At 41.1% G+C, this 25,213-nt stretch overlaps 1 protein-coding gene and 1 pseudogene across 1 annotated transcript in view; one reads left to right on the forward strand and one right to left on the reverse strand.

Annotated features, from left to right (window-relative positions):
* LOC114024046 (store-operated calcium entry regulator STIMATE) overlaps positions 1-25,213 on the forward strand; it is an 82,016-nt gene that overhangs the window by 2,030 nt on the left and 54,773 nt on the right. The gene's annotated exons all lie outside the window — the stretch shown is intronic.
* LOC114024239 lies at positions 199-16,468 on the reverse strand (annotated as a pseudogene).

Consider the following 25,213-nt stretch of genomic DNA (forward strand, 5'->3'; position numbering starts at 1 on the left):
CTTTCTTTCTTTCTTTCTTTCTTTCTTTCTTTCTTTCTTTCTTTCTTTCTTTCTTTCTTTCTTTCTTTCTTTCTTCCTTCCTTTCCTTCCTTCCTTCCTTCCTTCCTTCCTTCCTTCCTTCCTTCCTTCCTTCCTTCCTTCCTTCCTTTCTTTGTCTTTCTGTCTTTCTGTCTTTCTTAAAAACAATCTGGGGATTTATTCCATTAGAGAATGTCCAAGTTAGGATTTATTTGCCCTTTCGGGCTTTGATCTTTCTTAGGTAGAACTCAAGCTCTTTGCCTTCCAGCACGTCGCCATCTGCTTGGCAACACTGGCCTGGCCTTGATGCGATGCAGGCAAGTAGCTTGCCCTGCTGGAACTGTTCCTCCAGAAATGAGATGATCTTGGCATTCTTCTTCCATTACTCATATTTCTTCTGGATCTTCTTTGACTGCTTTTTATTTAAAATTTCTTCCTCCTCAGGAGTCAGCTTGGTGGGCAGGGCATAGTGGGACTGGTACCACTGGCGGTATGGGGTGCTATCGATGGAGCACGATGCAATTTTTCACCAGAGTCTTGGTCCAGACCAGCTCGTTGTTAGATGCGTTATAGACCACATCAATAATCCTTGTTTTTCGGGTACAGCACTCAGAGCCCCAGGAGAAGGTTCCCGTGTCCAGCCTCAGCGCCCGGTACTTTCTGTTGCCTCCTCGCACTCATACGGCGTGGATGCAGCGGGGGCCGATCTTGGTGTTGGCTGGCAGGCGGCCCAGCTCATACTTGTGCTTCTTGTGGTAGGGCTTGGGCTTGCCCCCAGTTTTGCGGCGCTTGTGCCAGTTGTCCCGGAGATCCCCATGGTAGGCGCAAGCTGCAAAGAGCCACACATTATTTCTTATAGCACAGTAATAATACTCTATTACATTCATGTACCATAATTTAACTATTCTTCAATCGATAGGCATCTACTCTATTTCCAATTCTTTTCTATCAAAAAAAGTGCTACTATAAACATATTGGTATTTTGTTAGGGGCTTTGTTAGGGTATTAGTCCAGTGAAGAAATTTCTGGTTCAAAGGATAAAACATTTTAGTCACTTATTTTGCTTAATTCCAAATTTATTTCCAGAATGGTTGTACCATTTTACAGCTCCACCAACAATGTATTCATGTGCTTATCATTTCACAACCCCTCCAACGTTGACTACTAACGTTTTTCATCATCTTTGCCGATTTGTAGAATATGAGCTGAAACCACCAGGTTGTTTTTAGTTGCATTTCTTTTAATATTAGCGATTTAGAGCATTCTGTCGTGTGATTGTGAATACTTTGCAATTCTTTTTTGGGGAACTATTTGTTTATATTCTTTGACCAGTTATTTATTGGGAATGCTGAGCTAGTATTTCAGTGTTTAGTAAGGTCTTTGTTTCAGCTGCCTGGCTGTTGGAATTTTTGCTTTGTATGTTTGTTAAATTGGACCCCAGGGGTCAGATCTGAGCTGACGTTGGAGCTCATCTACTCCAATCTCTCATCCAGTGCTGGGAGTTTCCAGTTCTTTGTCTTCAGGGTCCTAGTCTAGGCTACTTTCTTCTTTTTGCTAGATTTACAAAGCCTGGGCAACAAGTACCCTTCCTTGGGTGTTCACCACCTTCCTTTCCTTTCCACTTCTAACTTGCCTTATTGTTTTTCTTGCTGGACAGATACCCCCTTGTTTCCACAGTAGTGATTTGTGCTGACTTAGCCAAATGTGACTGACTCCAGAGCATGGACTACACATAGGCTTCTTTAAGGTCATGTTCATGGAGTAATCCTCATGACACTCTCATCCTTGCCTCCACATTGACTGGCCATCAATTTCTATTTAAAGGAACTAGAGCCTTCACGTTTGGTTTGGTTTCTAACCTAATATTTCTTAGCCTGACTTTAGCTGTTTTTGTAAACTTCGCTGATACTGACAGTCCTAGAGTTTATTTCATGGAGTCTGGTGCTTGTGTTACAGTGAAGGAAATGTAATTATGAATAGAGTGACTTTCAGTTGAAAAGGATGGAGGAGAGGAAGCCTTGAGTGGACTACTGAGTTCTTAGGGATTTTAGCAAATTTTTATTAAGTGTGCAAGGAACAGTGCTTGATGCTGGCCTCAATTTCAAGGAACTCACAGACTAATTGATAATAATAATTTGAATTCATATAGCCCTTTATAGCTAACATTTAAAAAGCTTTTAAACATGTTTTATTATAATCCTTTATGGCTTATGAAATGCTTTTCATTGTCTCATTGGATCCCAAGGTTAGAGTTGTGTTTCAAGTTGACAAGAAGTTCCCTATACTCATGAAATCACAGGCCCACTTCCTGTGCCTGTCCTTTGTGTTTTATCACAACATTCTGAGGAAATTACTAAAGATATATTAATTTTGTAAATGAGGAAAGCAAAGTACTGGGAGTTAAGTGACTTGCCAAAGGTTACATAGCTAGTAATTGGCAGTTTGGATTTGAACCCCGGTTTTCTGACTACAAATCTAGTACTCTTTATTCTAATATTGCCTTTTGTTCCCTTTTAAACCCCTTTTGCATATGTCGGGCCTACTTGTGACCCAAAGAGTTTATCCTTAAAGACTGAACTTCAAAGGGACTCTTGGTTTGTTTTAGATTTGACTTTACTGAAACTGCTCATGTAAAGAGAACTTGGAAACACACCTTAAGGGTTTCAGAGGGTTAGGAGCAGGAACTTTGTCCAGTTCTATGACCTTAAAAGTCATACAAACAACCAGAAAATTTGAACAAGAGTCTACCAATCCAGAAGGAAGGAAAGCAGGCCAGAACAGTGGGGTGTATCTGGATCAGGCAAGGCAGAAAGAACACAGGATAGGGAGAGGTGTTAACCTTCATGGGTACCAGAACCCAGACATTGAGACCTAAGAATTGGGACCACAGACTTTTAGCAGTCTCTATTGCGGTAAGAAAGTAGAGAATTCTTAGGCAGCATTCTGAACCTTCCCTTCCACCCCGCCCTGAATTCTGGGACTTGGTAGGGGAGGTGGGGAAGATAGTAGGATGGTTTTAGGAGGAGAAGGGATCTGATACATGTTAAGACACTGATATAAGTGCTAGGAATATAAACATTTAAAAAATGGACTCAGTCCTTCCCTTTAAGGATTCCTACCTTCCAGACACTCAGGTCTGGAATTTACCAGACCTGTTGGGAGAGTTTTGTTTTTGTTTTGTTTTTTTAAATAAATTTCCCTTTTTATTAGGAAATTAAACGTAACAAACACAAACATTTCAATATACAAAGAATAACAAAAATGGGATAGTATATGAAACTGATTTTCTAATGTGTGTAGTTTTACCTTTTTCCCCACTACATACAGCTTGTTAATTTTTTTTGTATAATTCAAATTTAACGTGGCAGTTACACCACTATCATCTTCTAAACTTCCTTTTGTGCTTTCTTTTTTTTTTTAAAGATTCATTGAGGAGCAGCTAGGTGGCACAGTGGATAGAGCACCAGCCCTAGAGTCAGGAGGACCTAAGTTCAAATTTGGCCTCAGACACTTAACTCTTACTGGCTGTGTGAACCTGGGCAAGTCACTTAACCCCAATTGCCTCACCAAAAAAGACCAAAAAAAAAAAGATTCATTGACACTCTTCTTCCTTTTTGTATCACTTTTATCTTTTTTATCCCTTCCTTTCTGTCCCCTTCCTTCTTCCCCTCCCCTTCCCTTCCTTTCCCTTTGGCCACAAAGGGAATGTAAATTTCTAATCTCTGAAATTTTTTCTTTCTCCTTTTCTCTTAAAGAACTGCGTTAGGGGCAGCTAGGTGGCACAGTGGATAGAGTACCAGCCCTGAAGTCAGGAGGACCTGAGTTCAAATGTGGCCTCAGCCCAAACACTTGACACTTACTAGCTGTGTGACCATGGGCAAGTCACTTAACCCCATTGCCTAAAAAAACAAACAAACAAAAAACTGTCTTAACCCAAATCACTCATACTCTCAATGATTTGCCAATAATAGGCCCCAGGCCAAGCCCTACTTGGTCTTGGTTTGGGTCCTGATTGGCTCAGAGTGAATGTAAATAGCAATTGTTTCTATTTTGGCCAGAAGCCCCGAGGGTCTTTCCCTCCCAGATCTATTTCTTTTTTTTAAAGAGGCCATTCTTTGCTTCATTTCTTATTAAGCCTTAATCACTGAATTGAATAGGCTTTGCCTCAGTCACACCTCTGAGACCTGTTAAGGACCTTAGCTTAAAAAGGCCAAACTAGGATCCCCACTGCATCCTTGGCCATCTCCAGTTGTCCTGAACTATATCTGACCACTGGACCCAGATGGCTCCAGGAGAAAGTGAGGCTGGTGACTTGCACAGCCCTCCCTCACTAAAATCTAGTTCACTTGCATGTCATGGCATCACCTTCCTGATGTCGTGGTCCTCTTCACGAACGAAGGACAAACAGCAGCAGCAGCTACTCTTTCCCCCCTGCAAGAAAAAGAAGTCTTGCCTTGTACCAAATCAGTCTGTGAGTAAGCATTTATTAGTTGCCTACTATGGGTCAGGCACTGTGTTAAGTGCTGGGGATACAAAGAAAGGTAAAAGACTTGCCTTCAAAGAGCTCACAATCTAATGGGAGCGACAACATGCAAACCATCATGTACAATCTATACTGTATATGGGATAAATAGGAAATAATCAAAAGAGGGAAGGCACTAGACTTAAGAGGAATTAAGAAAGGCTTCCTGTAACAGGTAAGATTTTAGCTGGGGCTTGAAGGAATCCAGAAGAGAGCGAGTATTCCAGGCATGGGAGACAGCCAGTGAAAATGGCCTGGGCTCACACGTGGAGTGACTTTTTTGAGAAACATCGAGGAAGCCAGTGTCACTGGATTACAGAGTATGTGTGGTGAGGTTAGGGGTGGTTAGAAGTTGTAAGAAGACTGGAAAAGTTGGTGGTGGTGGTGGGAGCTTGGTTTTGAAGAGCCTTGAATGCCAGTTGGAGGATTTTATATTTTATACTGGCGATTGTAAGGAACCACTGGAGTTTATTGAGTAGAGGTTGACTTGGTCATCTGCATTTTAGGAAAGATACTTGGTGACTGAGTGGAGTATGGACTGGGGTTCAGGGAGACTTGTGGTAAGCCACCTAACTGTCAGGCTGTTTCAGCAGTCCAGGACTAAGGTGATGAAGGTCTGCATTAAAGTAGTGGCAGTATCTGAGGAGTATTTAAGTATTTAAATTTTTTAATTTAAATTTAAATTTAAGTATTTAATTTTAATATTTAAGTAGGTGAGTATTTAGGATATTTTGCAGGATGTGGAAGAGGCTGGTGAAAGAGAGGAGTTTAGGATTACACCCTCAACAGGAATAGAGAAGCTTGGAGAGGGGAGTGTGCCGGTCGCGCCGTGCACTCTCCTCCTATAAGGAGCAGGCTGCCAGAGTCATACTTACCAGTCTTCGGTGCCCACCCGGATAAACACAGAGACGAGCCCGATCAGGAGGTGCAAACACTCGAGCTTTATTCAGAGGCCATCACAGCAAGGCCAAGCAGGAAAGCCAGAGCAAGAGAGCAGGAGCAAGAGAGAGCGAGCTCCGATCTCTACTGTTCCTTAAGAACCTACTTAGCCCCTCCTCCTCAGCCCACCTACTAGTCATTGATTGTAGGATCAGATACCGGAAGGGGATGTCTGGGTTTAGTGCATAGACAAAGGGAGAGTATGTGACACAGGAAGTCAGGCCCAGATACTGGGAGGAGGCGTCTGGGGTCACTGCTACACAAAGGGAAAGTACGTGACCCAAGAAGTTAGGAAGGAGACGTCTGGGGTTGACGTTGCACCTAGGGAGAGGACTAGACAAAGGGAACTCATTCTCTGCCATCCCACTCCCACGTGGCAGAGCCCCCTGCCTCAGGAGCACGTGCTCCGGCTACTTCCTTGTATCCTGTTCCTTCTCCAGCTTATCACAGCTCCACATAGCACTGGCCACTGCCTCAGGAGCGTGAGCTCCGGTTACTTCTCCGTATCCAGTTCCCATCCCAGTTCACCACAACTCCGCCTAGCATAGCCCCTGCCTCGGGAGCGTGCTGGTTACTTCCTAATATCTTGTTCCTACCCCATCTTGCCACAACCCACACGTGGCAGTAGCCAACATCAGACAATCCCTCACAGGGAAGGGGAGGTTTTTTTGGGGAAAAATAATGAGCTCGGTTTTGGACATATTGAATTTAAGATGTCTGTAGGAGGTTATCAAGTTTGAGATGTCTAATAAGAAGTGAGAGTTGGGAAGCTGGAGGTCAGCAGATTAGGGCTGGATAAATAAACTTGGGAATCATCAGCTTAGAGATTTTAATTAAATCCATGGCTATAGATATTTCATATTTTCTTTGCAGAAAATGTTGGGAGGTGTTAGAAATAAAAGTATAAAATAATATCATGAGTACCAAATAATATCACGAAAAAATGAAATTAATTCTATTTTAATAGAGAATGACTGTTTGTTAATACAGGCATAACTTCCAAATGACTCTGTAGTACAGACCACTGACTTGGAGCAAAGATCACAATCAGTAACCAACTAAAATAAAGAATCTTGAAAAAGAGTAGATTTGGCACTTAATTGAAATACTAACCTGACCTGTTTAAACAGACTGTTTAATTGAAATTGATTAAAAGACTGTCACCATTTCCTAAGCAAATTCAACCAGTGCAAATGAGTTGCCACAATAGGAAGACCAAAAAAACCAGAAACCATGCAAGCTAGCAAGTACACTTGATATCCTTGGCCAAACAGCCAAGAGCAACATAGATTTAAGATATAAATTCCTTGTTAACTCTTGTGAAGAAGTATATGGGGATTATGAACAATATTGCCACAAAAATAAATGAAGAAATAGTGCAAAGGAAAGCAAGTTCATAGAAAACTTAGCAGGAGGCTTAGTTAAGCTGTCATTCCAAGGATGTTTAAAGATGAAACTAGAGGAGGACAACTAAGAGATGAAAAGGAAAGGATATCCATCGGTATTTCAGTAACATAACTCTTTTTTCCCCATTGATAATGTTGGAATACTTCTATTTAGATTCTTAACATTATAGTCCCTAATGTGCTTAATGTGCTGTATGAGGAAGTAGGGGTCTGCATAGCTAGGCCTTTTCCCTTCATTAAAATCCAGCCTGGCATCTCTGGCGACTTGCTAGATAGTTCCACTTGGATGTCCTGTAGGCATCAAATTCAAGAAACGCTGAAACAAGCCTCATTGCCTTTTCCCCTCTATCCACTCTTTTTTTCCTAATTTCCCTATTTATATTGGAAGAACCATCATTTTTCAGCCAAACAGGTTCACAACCTGGGAGTCTTCTTGACTGATTGGTCTCTCTCGCCCCTCCCCCATATCCAATCCATTGACAAGTGTTGTTGACTCCACCTCCTCACCTTCTCTTCCATCTTTCCCCCCTTCTCTTTTCACAGAACAACCCTCTTAGCTGAGACTATTGTCATCTCTCTCATGGACTGTTGTAATAGCATCTTCATTAGTTGGTCTTCTTGCATCCAGTCTCTCCCTTCACCAGTTTTTCCTCCACTCAACTACCAAATTGCTGTTCATAAAAACTTCAATGGCTCCCTATTGCTTCCAGAACAGAATAAAAACCTTTCTGTTTGATATGAGGGCCTTCAAAATCTGGTTTTAGCCCATATTTCCAGGCGCACAGTCAACGTTTGCTTCCTCACATACTTTATCTTCCTTTGTACCTTTACTGTTCACTGTTTCTCATGCCAGGAAAACTCTCCTTTCTCACCTTAACCTCTTGGAAGGTCTCCATCTTTTCAAGCCTCAGCTCTCGTGCCACTTCTTTTAAGATATCTTTCATGATTTCTCCAGTTGTTAGTTTTCCCCTACCACTCCTAGTGTTTTTCTTATGTACCCCGTACTTACTTATTTGGGAACATATGGTATGCCCTCACCCCTTCCCTTCCCCCAGTAGAATTTAAACTCCTCCACTCTTTCACTTTTATATTTCTATCCCCAACACATGACTCACCGGAGGTGCTTAATAAATACTTGTTGATTGAAGTAGAAATGGTTCAGTGGTTCCAAAAGAATGCCTGGCTTTGTGGCACCTGAAGCCTGAACACAGACCTAGGAGGCTCCTGTAGCAACCATTAATTAGGACAATAAGGCACCAAGTCTAAAGTCTGGACTCTGGGCATGCAAAGACAAAGAAATCAAGTCTTTCTCAAGACAGTTACATCTGCTGGGGAAAAACAACTTATATAGATAATTAAGTACAAAATATGGACAAAGTAATTGGAGGTTGTACTAAAAACTGGGAGAAGTCTGAAGAATTTCTGTAGGAAATGGTATTGAATGTAAGCATGGAGGCATTGAAGAATTAAGTAGAGGGTCCTGTGATGCTGAAGTGAGGAGGGAGTGCACTCCGGGCATCAGTGATGCAGCCTGGACACAGAAAGGCACAGCACAGGGATGAGGTCACTTAGACAGAGCAGCAGGTAGGGCCATGCAGGGGAAGCGTGTGGTGTGTGCAGCAAGCCTGGAAAGGTGGACTGGAGCCAGGCAGGTAAGGGCTTCCAGAGTCAAACAGAGGAGTTTGTTCTCCTGGAGGTGATAGGGAGCCCCGGACACTTAAGCCAGGAAGTGAATTAGATCTGCTTTAGGAATATATCAACTTGACTACTGTGTCTAGAATTTATTGCAGAGGGAGAGACTCAATTGGATATCTTACCAAAACAGCCAAGTGATAAGGACCTGCACTAAGCTGATTGTAGTTTGAGTAGAGAAAAGGAACAAATGAGAGAGAAATTTTGTGAACAAGAACTGGCAGCTGCTTGTATTTGGGGGTAGTGAGAGTGAGTGAAGAGCTATGAACCTGGGTGACTAGAAAAATGATGCAGCCCTTTACAGAAATAGGGAGGTTAGAAAAGGGGTGGGGGACTGGTCCTCTCCGGGGCAGGGGTGATCCCGGTGTTCAGGAAGGGAAGATCATGAATTTTCTTTTGGTGCGTTGAGTTTTAAATGATCATGGGACACCTGTTGTTGTTGAGTTGTTTTTTAGTCATGTTCGATTCTTCGTGACCCCTTTCAGGGTTTCTTGGCCAAGTGGTTTGCCATTTCTTTCTCCAAATTATTTTACAGATGAGAAAACTGAAGCAAACGGGGTTGAATGAGTTGACCAGGGTCACACAACTACTTTGAGACCAGATTTGAGTTTAGGAAGAGGAGTATTCCTGACTCCAGGCCTGGCACTCTATCTGATGAGTCACCTAGCTGCCCCATAATGGGCCATCTGCATGATGGGCAATTGGTGATGGAGGCCTATGTAATTTTTCTTTCTTTCTTTCTTTCTTTTTTTTAATTTTTGTTTTTGGTAATTTGGTTTTCCTTTCTCATCAGAAAAAAATATTTAACAGGTCTTAGCTGTTTTAAAAAAACTCTTTAAAATTTTATTTTTCCTTATATTTTTTAAAAATTCCATTTTTTGTTTTTATTTGGAGGTTTGTTAATTTTTTTTCCCTCGTTCTTTCAGCTGCAGGTACTCATTCCTCCATCTCCTTGCTTCTGAGCTTTTGCATGGCCTATACCCATTTCACCTCTGCCTCTTGGGAGCCCTTAATTCCCTTTAAGGTTTAGCTCAAAGGCTGCTTCTTTCAAGAGGCCTTTCCTGATTTCCCCCAGTTGTTAGTGTCCCCAGTAATTTTGTATTTATTTTCTGTATATCCTGTGCTCTTTCCTCTGTATGGTGCTACTTCTTTCTTTCTTTATTTTACTAAAAATGGAAACAAAAAAGCATATTTAAGTGCTTACTGTGTGCCAAGCACTGTGCTAAGCACTGAGGATGCAAAATCAAGATAGTCCCTACCCTCAAGGAGCTTATATTGTAATAGGGGAAGACAGCACATACAGGTTCAGGTTGTCTGTAGTAGGAGGGGGTGGGGAATGACCACTGGAGATGCTGCTGGTTCCAGGCAACGTAAGGTGAAAGTTCATGTATTAGAGGCCAGGGTCCTCAGGGCAGGAGTAGGAGTTGCATTGGGAGGAGTACAGGCAAAATAGTTTTCAGAGGTGGGTTGCCCTGGCTGGGGAATAGGCAAGAGAAGGTAAAAGCAGATCTGTCACAGCCCAGATTCCCAGGAGGGAGACCTTAGTTGCAGTGGAAGAAGTTAATATTTACTAATATTTATTGAGCACTGACTATGTTCCAGTTACTCTGCTTTATGCTGGGAGTACAACAAAAATAAAAACTAAGAATTCTTAGAGTAGAACCAATTTCACTTCTGGGCTTCTTGATGAGTTTTTTTTTTCTTTTTGGTGAGGCAGTCCAGGTTAAATGACTTGCCCAGGGTCATACAGCTAGTAAGTATCAAGTGTCTGAGGCCATATTTGAACTCACGTCCTCCTGACTCCCAGGCTGAAGCCCTATCCACTGTGCCACCTAGCTGCCCCTTGCTGCTTTCTTTTTGCTTCAGTGTCCTCTCCTTGGTCCTTTTGCCCCATAGTATTTATTAATCAGATTGGAGCTTCCTCTTCCTCCTTTGTTTTAGGTGATTTTTCTTGTGAGGATTTTTTTTTAATTGTTGTTGTCTTTTACTGTATTTGGGTCATATGTTTCTTTTTGATGTGCTCGAGGGGGCTTGGACTTGGTTATGAAAATTTATTGTTAAAATGAAAGGTTGTTGAATTTAGCTAGTGTTTTCTGGTTCTCCTGAGTGGCTGTTTTGGTTGAAAAGTTTGTGGTTACATGTAGTATGTCTACTATCTTTTAGAGCTAAAGTCTTGTGAATCTGCTAGAAGGGGAAACCTGTAATTTTGTTCCACCAATGAAAAACATTCCAGGTCTTTCGAGTAGAGAGAACGTGGAAGAATGAGGCAAGATCAGCTGTTAGTAACACTAATAGCTGATGTGTATTGATTGTAAAGATTGCAGAGGGCTCTATAGCTATTATCTCATTGCAGCCTTACAGAATCTGCTGAGATGGGTACTAGTTGAGGGAGTTGAGGCTCAGAGAGGTTATATGAACTTATGCCTGGTACCAAGCTGACCAGTGTCAGAGGCAGAATTGACACCCGGGTTTCCCTGACTCTTAAGTGCAGCAGTGACTTGGTCTGTGCTGCCAGAGGCCTCATGGTATCTCTGCCTTCAAACCCTGGCTGATCATGGGCTAGTCATTTAATCTCTGTGAATCTCAGTTTCCTTTAATAGAATGGGGAACCTTATGTCATTATGGGGTTCATGACATAGGAGACATGAAATCATCGTATGTGAAGTGCTTCACAAACCTCAAAGCGCTATGTTGACACTTTGTTAATATTTGATATTGCCTCTTAAAGTTGCATTGTAGGCAGTAAAAGAATCAGAATCAAGATTTGATTGATTTCTCATCCTTCAACTTCAAAATGGCAGTGATTTCCAAGGACCTTCCTGGACATGAGTTACCTATTCACAACTGACTTTAAGGGTATTAAGTAGCAGAGATCTGTTTACAATAGAGATCAATCTCCAGTTCTTCCTCACTGGGTCCTTTGCTGGTTTGATGAGTGCTTCATGTGCTCACTGTTTCAGGTAGTCCTATTTATGCTTTTTCTTTTATTCCCATTCTATTTCTACAACCTGGGTCAACCTAAACCCCTGTCTTTCAGTTCTGGAACTATAGTCAAATCAATGTTGCCATTGGAAAAGGTGTGTTAGTCTACTCCTTTGTGGCTCTGTTCACCACCTCTGTAACTTTCCAGACCAAAATAGCCTTCTTTCTGGCCCCTTAGATCTCCTTAGATGTATGATCTCTTGTTAGAATGTAAGGTTCTGGAGAGCAGAGACTTGCTTTTGTTCGATCCTCAGGGCTTCCTTAGCACAGTGCTTGGCACAGTTGTTAGTCAACCTTTTACTTGTGACTGACTCTTTGAGACCCCATTTTTGGGTTTTTTTGGCAAAGATATTGGAGTGGTTTGCTATTCTCTACTCCAGCTCATTATACAGATGAGGAAACTGAGGCAAATGGGGTTAAGTGAGTTGCCCAGGGTTACATAGCTACTAAGTGGGTAAGGCTAGATTTGAACTCGGAAGATATCTTCCTGACTCTAGGCCTGGCACTCTGTCCATTGCGCCACCTACGTGCTCTGCCTGGCACATAGGAAACACATAATAGATGTTTTTTTCATTCTTTTATTCATTCATGGGATTATAATTTTAGAACTGGAAGGGATCTCAGAGGCCATTTAGTTCAATTCCCTTATTATGTGAGGAAATGGATGCTCAAGGAAGCTAAGTGATTTGCCCAAGGTCATACAGAGTAAGTAGCAGGGGCAGAATTTGAACCTGTCCCATTTTGAATCATGTAGATCTGTTTTAACCCCTTAGCTCTCTGCCCTCTGAAAGTTTACAGCCTACTGGTATGAATACTTGCTGAGGTAGTAGTAATTCCTGCCTAAGGTTCCTCCTCTTTTAGGTTCACAAATCTCTCACCTCAAGAGTTATATCTTATCTTTATTGTGCTTTTATTGTTATTTGTCCTATATATTGAATCCATACACATACTGACCATTACCATGACCGTAGTCTTCTGAATAGGGAGCAGCCTATAATCAGAAAATACCTTCTTATTCCTCCTGCTGTTTCCAAATTTTTAATGAATGAGATGGTTTTATTTCTTTTGTTGTTGTCTTAGTACGGGACTTGTCTTTGTACTTAACTGATGACCTTCAGTGGTTGCACAGTGAAATTCTGTCACACAGTATTGCTGAGAAATAACTTCGAGGTTTCCAGCCAGCTGCCTGAGAGTTTTTGCAGTATTGATGAATGGAGCTGCCTGAGGCAGTCATTACACAAATGCAGACTTTTACTAGTCTTCCTGGGGAAACCCTGTTCCTTTGGGAAGATCTGCAGATTTGGGCCTTTGACTTAATTTATGGAAGTTATGCTTTTCAGAGTTAAAGGTCTGCCTTCTAACACATGTTAAAGAGCAGACAGCACTGAGGAACAGAATGTAGGATAACTGCATAATGGGGAATGAAGCAGGGCTGTGGGAGGACTTAGAGTAGAGGTGATCCAGAGTACAAAGCAGTCCCCAACCAGGGGTGAGGAACCTGTGGCCTCAAGGCCACCTATGGCCCTCCAGGTCCTCAAGTGTGGCCCTTTGACTAGAATCCAAATCTCACAAAACAGCTCCCCTTAATAAAAGGATTTGTTCTGTAAAACTTGGACTTAGTCAAAAGGCCTCACCCAAGGACCTCGAAGGCCAGATGTGGCTTCAGGGCCTCAGGTTCCCCACCTCTGCTGGGGCCAAGACCATGGCCTAGAACCCAGCTACCAGTCAAAGAGAAATGTTAGGGAATGTGTGTTTTGGCTTGCTGAGTGTTTGTACTACAGGACCCTAGGATGCAGAGGAAATTTAAGCTTTTTTTCCTCCTTTACCTCACATAGCCTACATTCTGGGCTGAAATATTTAGAAAATTATTTTTTTGGTGTTCAGAGGCACACTTTTCGATTAATAGTTCATGTTGTAGATTTCATTTCACAGACCACTGTGCTGGGAAAGGGGATGGCAGGTATTTTAGTAAGTTTCTGCCTTTTAGCTGCTAGAATTGCAGTACCACATGAAGTCTCTTAGTTGTCCAAATGGTGAAGAAAAAATACATTTCCTTGGTGTAATTCTGTTGGGATCAGAGAGTCAAAACAGCAGACCCACCCATACTTTTTGGAAATTCAATTTTGAGCAGTGAGCATGCTTCTTGCTCTTATCTCCTACTGTGAATAAAATATGCCAGTGTGTGCTGACCCGAAACACTCAGCTGGTTTACCCTTCTACAAATTGCCCTACTCCTTTGAACATAAAGAGGATAGATAAGCCTGTGATAACTGAATCAGGATAGTAGCGTATTAATAGTATCTGTTTGGAGAAGAAGAATCATATTCATACCTACCAATTACTGACTTCAGAGTGCTAATTCTTCCCAACTTTCAGCAGAAATTGACCAAATTAATATGACTCTGCTTTCACACAGCTTATAGTCTAGGTTAATGGCCAGAGGTTGATGACAGTGTTTCTGATGTGAAAATTAAAATACTGAAGATTTTATTTCTTAGGCCAGCTCCATTTCTGTGACACATCTTCCTGGGAGAAGTTTGGAAATAGAAGTTAGGACACTCCATTGATAAATTTAGAGGATAGAAGTAACTCGAGTTAGCCTTTGAGGAGATGTCTAGGTTGGAAGACAGCTACAAGGTACCTTAATACAGATCTGTGCCTAGCTTTCTTCAAAAAAGATTATCCTTTATTGCCATCAGTATTCCCACCAGTCAAATTACTGCCCTTTGGAATTCCTCAGAGAATCCTGCAGGGGCTCACCTTCATAAGCATTGTGGACCATTTATTGATTAACTTGAAAAGTTTTGCCTGTTCTGCAGCACTTCTTCTAAAAGTTCATTAACTTAGGGTAGAAGAAGATAAGGGAAAAAATGAACCTTTTCAAAATTAGGGGAAAACTCAAAATGTGGAATAATTAATGATACACAGATGAACCCTTTTGGGTGTTTGCTGTGTCTCAAATGAACAGTTAACTTACCAGACTATTACTGGTTAAATGAGTAGACCAGAATCATTTTCTTCATTACTGTGAATTATTTGTATTTCTGTGAAATGCTATTAAAGAGGTTTGAATATATAATAGTCCCTAAAATATGTGTATGTATATTATATTTATTTACTTGTTTTAATTAACCCTGTCCACCTTGTTTCTCCATCTATAAAAAAGGGAAAATACCTGTATCATATATATATATATATATATATATATATACACACATATACACACACACATAATGTTATAGTCATAATATGTATATATGGAATATGGAACATATTATATACATGGCACATATATATGGCAGTAGAATAGTAGGGTAGAATGGGATGGGATCACAGGGAGGATGAATATGAGGGAGTTGGGAGTAGTGTCAAGGGAAAGGAGCTTTGGCCTAGGCAGTTTCCCTCCAGAATCATAACGATACTTATGTGGGAGTTGCAGGGAAGGGAGAACAAGCATTTTTCAGTGGGGCACTGTGCTAAGTGCTTTACAAATATTATCTTATTTAATCCTCACAACAACCGTGTGAGGTAGAGCTGTAGGGCTCTAAATGGCTCACATGATTTACATTAGCAATGGTAATGTTGATTTGATTATTCCTGTACCAGCAGAGAGTCAGGGTGAGGAAGTCAGTCCTGGCTGGTAATAATGGTAAGTCAGAGTTGAAGTAACTCAGCCTTTAATCCTCAACCACGTCAGCTCTGTTCAGTGAATTATTCCAGTGTTGAGTAGATCATCTGGGGAGGGGGAATGCAGAGGGGTTAGCTAGGTCTTTGGTCCTGGACTGTTAGGCCAGTTTAGAGGTACTTAATGTTTGTACAGGTATGCAGGCGCTGCCCCTCCCCCCCAATAGGGCACCTGGGTGGCCAGTGGAGAGAGGGCTGAGCCTGAAGTCAGGAAGACTCATCTTCCTGAGTTCAAATCTGACTTCAGACACTTATTAGCAAGTCATTTAAACCCTGTTTGCCTCCGTTCCTTATCTGTAAAAATGAGCTGGAGAAGGAAATGGCAAACCACTCCAGTATCTTTGCCAAGAAAACCGCAAATGGGGTCACCAAGAGTCAGATGCGACTGAAATGACCAAACAACAAGTTCCCCAGGATTTGAGTACAGGGACTGTTTTCAGTTTTGTCTTTGTGTCCCCTGCACCTGGCACATGGTGGGAACTTAATGAATGCTTACTAACTTAAGTGATTAGATATTAGTATATTTTAAGGTGGGCTAAGGAGCATTCATACAACCTAAATTATGTAATTATCATATACATAAGCCGAAATGCACACCATTATTTCTAACTTTTTATACATACGGCCCCATCTCTGGTACTTGTGGTCTCCCAAATGACCATTCTGTGCTTTGTGAATTAATAAGATAGGCCAAGAACAGCAGAACCTGGCTGAGTGCCACTAGAAGTTATGACTAGAGTTGACTGGCGTTGGCAAAGTCTGTTGAGTTTTAACATTTCAGACTGGAGTTCTCCCACCCCCCACTTGTCCAGATTGCTCTCTTTGCCTGTTTTTAGCTCCTGCTGTTCCCAGCCATAGGTGACTTTATAGCAACACTTAAAATAAGTCTTTTGTGACCTTTAAAGAAATCTAAATTGTATCAAGACAGTTTTCTGTTTACAAGTTATGAGCACTTTTTTGGGGGGAGGGGGTGATCTGGCCTCTGACTGTTCACAAGGACTTAATCAAAGGTGCTGTGGCTCAGGTGATAATACTTTAAAAATTTTAGATATGAAAAGAACTTATGTGCCCTCTTATTTTATAGATAAGAAAACTGAAGCCCAGAGAGAAGAAGGGACTTGCCCAAGCTCACACAGGTAGTGGGTACACCTGGGACTCCTGGCCCTGGTGGATCTAGAATCCAGTTTTCCGCACTCTTGATACAGTGTTCTTTCTGTTTTGCCATGCTCAATCCTTGCCTTACATTGTTACTGGAATCTTTCTCCTGTGTTCTCCTGGTGCTTGAAAACACTTTAGTTCAAGTAAAAGTAACTTGTTTGGGGTTAGTTTGTCACATCTTCACTTGTGCAGAATTGATAAATGGAGAGGTTACTGTGGGGTACATGAAACAAATTTTAATGTGCATGTATGAAAAACAACAACAACATGATTCTTTCTTATTTGGTGGTATTGTCATTGATGAGTTTCTGAAACAGCAGATTTTCAGGTTGTGCATATGTCATAAGTTATGCTCACACTCACTCCTCCTGGCTCTGTGTCTTCCCATAGAAGTGTCCCACTCTCTCCTACTTTATCTCTTGCCTGACTGTTCTTTCCAAGTCTTTGCTGAATCCTCATACACCTCCTTTTCTTCTTTCCCCAGTCCCCCAGCATGGATGTCCCCTAAGACCCTTTTCTCTCTACTTTCTATCGCTTGGTGATTTCATCAGTTCCCCATGAATTAATGTATGATCTCTACAGAGACAACTATGTGGCACAGTGGATGAAACTGAATTCTATCTGATTTTCAGACTAGCTATGTCACTTAACCCTTCTCTGCCTCAGTTTTCTCAAATGTAAAGTGGGGATAATAGTGGCATTAGGATCAAATGAGATATTTGTAAAGCACTTAGCACAGTGCCTGACACATAGTAGGCACTTGTTAAATTCGTATTCTATCCATCCATCCAGATAACTCTAGTTAAAGTATCCAGCCTTGATCTCTTACCTGATCCTCTGCTACTTGTCAGACATCTTTGTCTAGCTATCTCATAGGCATCTCAAACTCAGTATATTGAACAGAGGACTGATTTATCTTCATCACTTCCCCCAAATTGTCTCTCCTCCAAATTTGTCTTTTTCATTTGAAGCCACTCACTTCATGGCTCTCAGGCTTGGAATACAATCTCCCTTTGCTTCTCAGTATCCTTGACTTTCTAAAAGGAAGTTTCTGCTTGTTTTTCACTCCAGTGAACAACACACCTTCCTCAGGATGAGAAATCTCTTTACCATGCACATTGACTCATCCCTTGATACTCATCACCTTCTTGAATCCTTCAGGTGCCTCTCCCCTTTGATTGGAGGGCTGGAGGGAGGAACAATACACTCCTTTATAGAGGGCTCAACTTTCCAGGTAACTCTACATTTTCCTTTATCACCTCTACTTGGTTTCCACTCCAGGGAGCATTATGCTCCTGTGCCAGCTTCCCCCAGGTATGTCCCCTCCCTCAGCTTTTCCATTTTCTTTTGTGTGTTGTCTTCCTTTTTAGATTGTAAGCTCCTCGAGGACAGTGATTGTTTTTCTTTTTCTTATTTGTATCCCCAGGGCTTAGCAGAGTGCCAGGTACATAGTAGTTGCTTTATAAATGTTTCTTGAATTGAGCTGAAAATTGAATTCAAGGCTCCACTGAGATGTCACACCTTCCATAAAACCACCCCTCATTTTCCCAGTAGTATGTGCTCTCTCCCTCTTCAAATTATCTTATATGTGATACTTATTTGTTTACATATTCAGTAGAATGTAAACTTCTTGAGGCCAGGAGTGTTTGCTGTTTGTTGTTGTATCCCCAGTACCTCACGCAGTACCTTACACGGTCATCAGTTAACAAGCATTTATAAAGCACATACTGTCTGTTAAGTGCTGGAGATACAAAGAAAAACAAAAAATGGTCCCTGCTCTCAAGGAGCTCACATTCTAATGGGAGAGACATCATGCAAATAACTGTGTAAATATAAGATATGCACGGTATAAATGGAAGGTAATCTTAGAGGGGGAAGGACTAGTAGTAAGGAGGAATGGGGTAGGGCTGGGAGGGTGATTGGGAAAGACCTCCTACAGAATGTGGGAGTTGAGCTGGGTCTTGAAGGAAGCCAGGGAAGGTGCTAGGATTTGGAGGTAAGAAGAAAGGAAACAAGCACTTATTGAGGACTTTACAGCCAGGCACTGTGCTAAGGGAGACCATTCCAGGCATGAGGGACAGCCAGTACCAATGCATGGAGTATGGAGATCTGGTGTCATGTAGGAGGAAAAGCAGTGGTCCCCAGTGTAACTGGGTCATGGAATGTATGGAGGGGAGTCAAGTGCATGAAGATGAGAGGGAACACTGCAGCTGGGTCTAAAGAGTGCTGAACACAGTGTCTTACATCTGATCCTAGAAATAAGAAAGAACCATTGGAGTTTATTAAATAAGGAGGGGAGGGGCGTGGCATTGTGAGTCCTGAACTTTAGGAGGATCACTTCGGCAGTTGAGTGGAAGACGAATTGGAGTGAGGAAAAGCTTGAATTAGGGGGACCAATTAGAAGGTCATTGCCGTAGTCCATTAAAAAGGGAAAAGGATCCATACAAGAGTGGTGACTGTGTGAGCAGACAGAAAGATGTATAGGAGAGACGATTTAAAGGTAGAAACACTAAGATTTGACAACAGATTGGCAATGTGGGGTGAGTGAGAGAGGTAGGTGTTGAGTATGACACGAAGGATGTGAACCTTGGTGACTGGGAAGATAGTGGAGCCCTCACCAGCAGTGGGAAAGCGGGGAACAGGAAAGGATTTAAGGAGGAAGGATCATATTGCTGGTAAAATCGTTTTCGAATGAAAGATGATGCTTCTAAGAATGAGATCTGGATAGGTGAGAACTCTGCTCTGCAAAGAAAAGCACGTGCCCAGAAGAGCTGGCTGATTTAGCCATGGGAGAGGAGGGCCGTTCAACACACCGGAGCCCAGTCGTGCTCTAAGTTGCTCAGAGTTAGGCTGTTCCTGTGCTTGTTGAATTCCCTCAAAGCCTTCTTGAAACTGTCTCATCTGTGAGGTCTTGATTCCCACCTACCCCTTACCCTCTTGAATCCTTTCTGTTCAGACCTCTCCTTTTGCAAACTTAATGCATTTAACATGTATGTAATGTGCATGATCGTTATCTATATTGAGTCTTTTCCCTGTATTAGACTCTTAAGTTTTTTTGAGAAAAGGGACTCTATCCTAGTGAGGTCCAGTAGGAGTCCAAGAACGTAAGATCTTGGGTCACGTGCTGTTGTGACACTATAATTGTTACCACCGTGCACTTAGATTGCACTTCTTTCCTAGAAGACAGTAAGATCTGGAGACTGTCAAGCATCTCATTTTACAAACGGAGTAATGAACATTTTAGACTTTGTATCCTGGCATGTATACCATAGTGTTCTTCACATGATAATCACTCAATAAATGTTTGTCGTAGGGTATGCTGTATGACAATTTATTGTTTTACTGGTGCTGAGATATAGTCTGTTTTAATGGAAAAAAAATATAATGTGATAAAAAAGGCTACCTGGAAAACAGAAGGCATCAATAAAACATTAAAAAGAAAGAACATCAATTAGGATTTGCTGCAGCAAGTTGTGTGACCTTAGGCGAGTCACTTCCTCACTTCTGAAAGGGGGATAATCTTGCCCTGTCTGTTTTACAGGGTTGTTGTGAAGGTCAGATGAGATAATTGACGTTAAAGTGCTATGAAGAGCTATCCTGAAGTAGGAAGAATGCCAGATCGACAAACTGGGACCAGGAGTTCTGGGGCTTGAGTCCAAGCTTTGTTCCTAACTTGATGTATGACCTTAGGCAAGGCCTTTGACCTCTCATCATCTCAGTTTATCCATCTGTAAAATGAGTGAAACTTTGTCTCGAAGATTTCTTCCAGATCTGATCTTATCCTCTAAGAATGAAAAATACTAGAACTGTGTGATGGTAATAATTAGGTTATGTTAGCATTGCACTGTCATAGGGAACCTGCATTTTTAGACATCTGCTGGGCCTCAGGACAGGTGGAGTTTGATTGGGCAGGAAATGTCAGGTAATTATGTGAATGGTTTCCTCTTTTGAGTTCTGGAAACTGTTGGATGTAATTGATTTTGCTTTAGGGTTTTATTTTTCCCCAGGTGATTAGAGACTTGGAGGGAAGGAAACTAGTACTATGAATAAAGACTGAGGCTGGCCAAGACTGAGTCATTGGAGAAAAGTGGGGGGGGGAGGGTATTTGTTTGTTTTCCTTCCTTTGATGTGAGTTCCTAGTGTAACACATTTTCTTTCCTGCTATTCTTGGCTTGCATTGTTGTTTACTTCCTGGTGACTAGGACACTTTTGACTTGGTAAAGGGAATGGGTAAGTCAAAAATCATTTAATAGTGAGATTGGGATCCAATAGGGTTGGTTACTGATGCTTGAGGAAATTGCAGTTGAAATCCCATTTAGGCGTTGCCAGAGGCAGTCTTCTTCCACGTAAGGAAGTAGCATTGATCATTTTGAACAAGCTCCTGGGTCCTTTACCCACTGAATTTAGCTTACAGAATTCATTGAGAAGGAGAGATGTTATATATTCGGGGAAGGTGCAGTCATTGTTAACATTAAAAAAACAAACATGGCATTTTGTCTCTGAGCCTTTGTTGCAGAATAACTCATATACTGCTGATTCTGCTTTCAGATTTCCTATCAATGACTCATCTTTTTTCTACACTGGTGTAAGTTTAAATGCCTCCACCTGCCCCCTTGAAGCAAAGTACTTTTCTTTTTGTTGAGGGGAAAGGAAGGATTCAAAAGGAGAGATGACTTCTAGGAGATCATTATTGACTTCAGGGCAGGATGTTTTGATTTACCCTGGTTATTAATATTTTCTGCTTTGGATAATAATGTGCAATCATGTGCAAATTACTTGAGACAAGCAATACTTTTGATGTTGTTTCATTTTGTGATAGCAGTGGTCATTTGTGTTTGGGTGTTTCTGTGTGTATTTCTGCCGATCCTAGACTGACTTAGAACATCTGCCTTTGACCATGCGAAACTAGACTTAGCTGTTTTCCTCCCTTTTATTTAGTTGTTTTTCAGTCCTAAGGAACAGCAGGGACCAGTGAGCAGCGGCAAGTAGTATAAGTGTGGTTCATACTGGGATACTCCAGTGCTCTCCGGTCCCTGACATCCTGTCCTGAGATGCCATCATTCAGAGCCTCAAAGGTCCAGGTGAATCTGACCTTGGGAAGGGGTGGGGGGCAGGAATCAGTACAAGAACTCAGGTGACCCAGGGTGAGACCAAGGAGTGCTGGCCATCCCACTCAAAAGTGCAGCAGGAAGTGGAACCTGGCCTTGGCCCAAAATCCCAATTCAGTAAATAAGGCTAGAGAGAAAAGTAAACCAAGTAAAGCAATTACGAATGTTAAAAGTTATTGCCACTGTAGAGATCCCCGCAAAGAAGGAGGAATAACTCCATACCAACTGCAAGCAAAGACTCAAAGGATAAAAAAATGAATTTTCTACATGAATACCTAGAAGAAATGAAGTAAGAGATAAAAAATTAAAGCTCTGGAAGAAAGAATTGGAAGGAGAATAAGTTGTTTGGAAGATAAAGTGGTAAACCTTATGCAAAAAACTCTGAAAATTAGGATGTACCAAATAGGAATCAATGACACTATTAGACAGGAAGAAATATTAAGATGAAACCAAAAGGTTCAGGAAAAAAAAGAAGAAAATGTAAGATATGTGATAATCAGAAATAACTGACTTGGAAAATGGTTCAAGGAGAGAGAATTGAAGGATCATCAGACTCCTTGGAAATCATTATTTTAAAAAAAGTCTACATACATTTCAAGAAATCATAAATCAAAACTGCTCAGATCTATTTTAATAAGAAAGCAAAGTGAAGATAGAGAGTGCACCAAAGGAAAAGTCCCAATAATGTTATAGCTAAAACACAGAACTTCCACATCATAGAATTAAGCATCCAAAAAAAAAAAAGAAATAGTTGAAGTACCAGGGAGCCACAGTTAGGATGACAAAAGACTTGGTAGCTTCTATTATAAATAAGTGATCTTGGAATACAGTATTACAAAAAGCGAAAGATAAAGGCTTGTAACCAAGAATAACTTACCCTTCAAAACTGAGTAAAATTCTACAGAGTTAAAAATGGGTCTTTAATGAAGTAGAGAATTTTGAAGCATTTCTGATTGAAGGACCGGAGCTGAGTAGGAACTTTAAAATGCAAACATAAGAATTAAAAGAAATCTAGAAAGGTACATTTATTGGAGCAATTGGAAGAGGTTCTATGATAATGTAGGTCTGACATTCAAATAGACGGAGAAGAAACAAGTGTCCCTTCAGAACCTTACTGTCTTCAAAGGGTATTAATTGGACGAGAAAAACAGATGACCTAGGGGATAGATTGGTTCTGTTCCGAAGATTTGAAGAGGGAAAAGAGAAGGTAAAAGGAATACATTGGTATAGAAGGGAAGGAGAGGTAGGAACTTGTTATTTTTCATGACTGAGATGTGTGAGAAGTGTAGGCAGACGTGAGGGAAAGGGTGGGGGAATAGGCATCAGATGAACTTCACTCTGATCTGAAAACGACAAAGAAGGGTTGAACACACACACCCAGAGCTCAGTGTGGAAATACATCCAACTCAACAGAGAAACAGGGGCTAAAGAGAGGCAGAGTTAAGAGGGGAAATGAAGGGAATAATTATAAGCAAAACAAATTTAACCATTCGGAAAGGGAGATTAAAAGGGGAAAAACAAGCAAAAGCACTAGAATCTGAGGGGGTGGGGAGCCCATTAATTGAAGAATGGCTTAAAAATTGTGGTATATAAATGTGATAGAATATTATTGTGCTATAACAAATGATGAAAGAGACAATTGCGGAGATTGCTGGGTAGTGAGAACTAAAGCAGAATGAAGTGAATAGTTCACACAAGAGCAAGACCATTGTAAAGAATAGCAACTTTGGAAGGATTAAGAATTCTGAACAATGCAGGTCTCCAAAGGGCCCCTGAAAGATGTTACCTCTTGACAGAGAAATGATGCAGTCAGAGAGGCATATGTGTTTGGATATGGTTATGTTTGGATATGTGTGCGGATTGGTTTTGCTTGACTATGCTTATTTCTTACAAGAGGTTTCTTTTTTCTCTTCTTAATTGATAGAAGACCTTGAAGGGGAGGAATTAGCTGCAGAGATGCCAAAAAAAAAAAGAGGGTCATTAAAAGTTTTTTAAATACACAGAAGAGGAGAGAAATTCAGAAATGAAAGGTTCACATGCTACATATTAAAAAATGTTAAAGATGTAAAAAGTTGCCAGTTTTATTGAATGCCAATAAATTTTATTATTTTATTTCATCTCAAGTAATTCTCATATCACTGTAGATACTTACGTTTCCCGTTGTATTCCCCCAGTGGAATGTACACTGAGAGCAGGAGCTTTTAAAATTTTGTCTTTGTAGTAAATATTTAATAAATGCCTATTGAATTGAATTTAATCCAGTGCAGCATCCTTACTTGGTGATTCTAGTTTTTGCTAGATCCTTTGATCTGAAGCTTTTCTGTGCTAAGTTGGAACCTGTTGTCATACAATGGAAAGAGTGCTAGATTTTGAGTCATAGAACTTGGGTTCAAATCCTACCTCTGACACATGACCTTGTGCAAATCACTTAGCTTCTCTAGTCTTCAGTTTCCTCATCTGTAATATGAAAGGGTTAAACTAGATGATTTCTAAGATCTCTTATGTCTTTAATTCTTTGATCCTTTGAGATTTAGTGTTCTTTCTATTCGAAAAGCCAGGTTTTTATGTTAGTAGAGAAGGCACTTCTCTGTCATAGAGCTCAGAGGGATTTTAGGGATCATCTAGTCCAACCTCCTCATTTTATTGGCAGATGTAGTAAGCCTGAGGCCCAGTGCCCCCCAGTAAGTTTTAGGGAGGCAGCTAGGTGGCTCAGTACATAGAAGGCTGGCCTTGGAGTCAGGAAGACCTGAGTTCAGATGTGACCTCAGACACTTAACTGGCTGTGTGACCTTGGGCAAGTCACCCAACCCTGTTTTCCTTGATCTGATGGAGAAGGAAATGGTGAAATACTCCAGTATTTTTGCCAAGAAACCCCTGTGGATAGTAGTGGTGTGTTATATGGTCCATGGAGTCATGAAGAGTTGGACATGACCAAACAACTCAACAGCGAGTTTTAGGTAGAGTCAGGACTGGAAGAACAGTTAGCATTTGCATAGCACTTTAAAGTTTGCAAAGCGCTTTACAAATATGATTTCATTTTGTTCCCCAACAACCCTAGGTGGTAGGTGCTATTATTATCCCTACTTTACAGATGAGGAAATTGAGGCAGACAGAGGTTAAGTGGCATGTTCAGCCGGGGTCACAGCCAATTGAAAGTGTCTGAGGCCAGATAGGAACTTAGGTATTTGTGACTCCAGGTCCGGAGTTCTGTCCACTGCTACATTATTACCTTACAGAATTGTTCACATCTTACCAAACCCTGTCCCTGCCATCTATCTTCTTGGCTTCTATTGGATTCCACTATGGATTTATGTTACCTAATCTTGACTTCGTTCTTACAGCTATTCCTTTGTTCTTCTCTGGTTGACTTTCTCTGATACTTTTCATAGCATGTATTCCAAACCTTGTTTTTTCTCCTCAAGTCCTTTATAATACTTCCTTCATCAACCCTCTTCTAAGAAGACTTTGCCTCCCACTTTACTGAAAAAGTTAAAACCATTTTTCATACAACCCCTTTTCTCCAAATTGCACAGCAATGCCATTTATCTATTTACAAGCTTGTTATAATAGTGAACTGCTGTCTCCCTAGTATCTGCCCTCCCTGAGCCTAATCACAGAATGTCAAAGAGGTATGGAATGAGGTTCCAATCCTAGCCCTTTTCTTCAGCTGGGTGACTTGGGGCAAGTTGTTTCTCCTTTAACTC

The sequence above is a fragment of the Vombatus ursinus genome, unplaced genomic scaffold (assembly GCF_900497805.2).
Source record: "Vombatus ursinus unplaced genomic scaffold, bare-nosed wombat genome assembly UNPS02014820.1, whole genome shotgun sequence".
Taxonomy (NCBI): Eukaryota; Metazoa; Chordata; class Mammalia; order Diprotodontia; family Vombatidae; genus Vombatus; species Vombatus ursinus.